A 3,008-nucleotide genomic window follows, 5' to 3' on the forward strand; every position below is an offset into this window, starting at 1 on the left:
ACTGGGGACAAAGTTTAAAATAGTGCTGTGTTAATATTTTTATCAGAAATTAAATTTAAAATTGATTTTCTGAATTCTATATTTCAGTATTCTGAAATAAAAAACACAAATTTGTAAAAAAAAAATTTTTATTTCAGAAACAATTTTTTTCTTTTTTTAAATCAGCAGTGGGGACAAGTGAGGGAATGACATATTGGTATATTTTTATTACCTAAAATTAATAAAAAATAAAAATTGATAATTTTATTTTTATTCTTTTGTTAGCTTGCATTCTGAAGGACACTTTCCCTGAAAATTTTTTTTCGTAAGTTGTAAAACAAACATAAAATATACTGGGGACATGAAAATGACTGTTTTTGTGAGAATGACCCATACATATATCTATTTATATATTACCCAAACAAATTACCCAGCTTCTTTGTTTCCATAGAGTTAGAAACACCTTAAATTTTACCATATTTTGGTAGTTTTGACCATATTCTTCTCTTCAGTGAGATCTTTTCAAGTTCATTTTAATTATCAAATTTTTATTAGTTGTTTAAAACCACCAAAATCAAAGAGTAATCTTGCCAATAGTCACAACTTTTATTTACACTGATCATTTCACTAATATTATAGTTTTATTGTAAAATCACATGCTAGTTAGACCATTAAAAATCTCAGAGTAAATAAGGAAATAACTATTGAAATAGTATTATGCAATATTCTATATTAAAAATAAGTTCTTATGTAGTCCAATAAGTATAGTAAAAATACTGTTTTTTAAAAAACATTACGTTTCATCAAAAAAGAGTCTAAAAATTCCTGACACATAGTTACCAAGGCACCTAAAAATCTGTAACTTGCGTCCAATATTTCATTAATTTTTCATCTGCTTTGTTTTTTTTTAAATTTGAAACCAGAAAATTTTCGAGTAAAAGGCACTTAAAAATTCATAATCTCCCCTAGATATTTAAAATATTTTATTGACCTATGTTTATAATTATGTATTACAATTGTTTTGATATGAACAAAGTACAACATTATTTTAATCATAAATTAAATTAATCGCTAATAACAACACTAAAAAAATTACTATGACTTACCTGATGAGAGGGTCGTTATAGTATCCAAAAAGCTATCATCAGCGTCTTTTTTCTCAATGAGAAACGGATGACAGTTTTTACGCCAAACCACACAATCGCTCACTTAAAACTCACAACACAAACTGAGCCTCTAGCTGACCTTGCACTTGCAGCAGAGATGGACGTTTAAAAACTTTCTCTTTTACGAACCTGATTTTGCTTTCTTTTTTCTACCGAAGTCCTTATGCTTCCTTTTGCTTCACGTGGTTCAACAACACTTTACTCTTACTCAACAGGTAAAGGTCATTAACACCAGGAACCAAGTTCAGCAAGTCTGTTTTAAGTATTACCTCAACTGAAAAGAAGTTCAATTTGCAATGCATAGCAAATGGCATTTCATTGTTTTTATTGTTTTTTTCGCCCCAGACCTATAAAGACAGCTATCTCTATACAAAACATGGTTTAATCGGATTAGTATAAGCTGTAAGAAGTTTGATAAGAATTGATTAGATATTCGCATGATGATATTTGCGTGATCCCGGAAATAGCACAAATGGAAGAAATTTGCATTTATTTCTTATAAAATGACTCAAATTCTTCTATTATTTAAGAAATTAGTCATTTTTAAAAATTTAGTTAAAGATATAAATAACCATAAATATATTCAGTCACATAAATAAAATTTTAAGGCACATATTATTGATATCGACATAGATTGAACTTCGAATCTTTGTTTTTTTACTTAGAGTACATAGAAAATAATAATACATAGATTTGATTGTTTTTTTAGCCTGAGACCTATAAAGGCAGCTATCTCTATACAAAATATGAATTTAAAGGACTAGTATAAGCTGTAAGAAGTTGTAAGAAGCTGTAAGAAATTTATTAGATACTCACATACCGTTATTTGCGTGATCCTGGATCGTATAAATGAGAGAAAATTGAACTATCAGTATGTCTTTTTTCCTCATAAAATGACACAAATTCTTCTATTATTTCAAAATGTTGTAAATTTAACATTTAAAAAACGTAAATATCTTTAAATTCAATCATATAAATAATATAAAGGTACTTATGTCATTAATATCAATCTAGATGGAAGTTTAATTTCATTTTTTTTTTAATTTACAGTACATATTAAATGGTAATTCATACATCTGACTGTTTTTTCACTCTAGACCTATAAAAACAGCTATCTGTATACAAAACTTGGATTAATCGATTAGTAAAAGTTAAAAGAAGCTTGATAAAAATTGATTAGATGTTTGCATGACGAAATTTACGTGATCCCGGAAATAGTACAAATGAAAGAAAATTGACTCATCAGTATGTATTTATTCCTTAAAAAATGGCTCAACTTTCTTTTATTTCTTCATGATGTATTCAATTTTGACAACTTAAGTAATTAGTATAAAGTAGAAAAAAATCGCAAATATAATTATATTCAATCATGTAACTAAAATATTGAGGTATATATGTTATTAATTCCTATATAGATTGAACTTTAAATTGTAGCTTTATTTTCAATTTACTGTGCATATAAAGCTGTAAAACATTCATTTGGTTATTTTCTCCGAATGCACAAATTTTCTTAAGATACAAATTTACTGTTTATGCACATTAATCTATCATTATGATGCCAAATATGGATTAATTAGGCTAGTATAAGCTGCAGAACTAATTTATTAAAATTTGCTTTCTCTTATTTACTTACTATTTTCTACTTTTCTACTTACTACAATAATATTTTAACTTACTTATTATTTTAACCGCATTCTATCTGAATTTTATTTTTACTGCATTTTTACCAGAAGCCTTCGATTGGTGAAATAATTTTTACACAAAAAACTGTAGGATTAAATGAAGTTCATTAATAAATAAAAACCAAAAAATAACAGCGGCTTCCAGCAGTATCAGAACTGACTGTAACAGTTCTGAATCCTT

At 26.8% G+C, this 3,008-nt stretch overlaps 1 protein-coding gene across 1 annotated transcript in view; it reads right to left on the reverse strand.

The window, feature by feature from the left end:
* Positions 1 to 1,405, reverse strand: part of LOC107443866 (uncharacterized) — a 224,181-nt gene extending 222,776 nt beyond the window's left edge. The window contains exon 1 of the mRNA XM_016057873.3: positions 1,086 to 1,405. The gene's annotated coding sequence lies outside the window, so the exon portion shown is untranslated. The remainder of the gene's footprint in view (positions 1 to 1,085) is intronic.
* Between the last annotated feature and the right edge of the window lie 1,603 nt (positions 1,406 to 3,008).

This window comes from Parasteatoda tepidariorum, chromosome 3, assembly GCF_043381705.1.
Source record: "Parasteatoda tepidariorum isolate YZ-2023 chromosome 3, CAS_Ptep_4.0, whole genome shotgun sequence".
Classification (NCBI taxonomy): domain Eukaryota; kingdom Metazoa; phylum Arthropoda; class Arachnida; order Araneae; family Theridiidae; genus Parasteatoda; species Parasteatoda tepidariorum.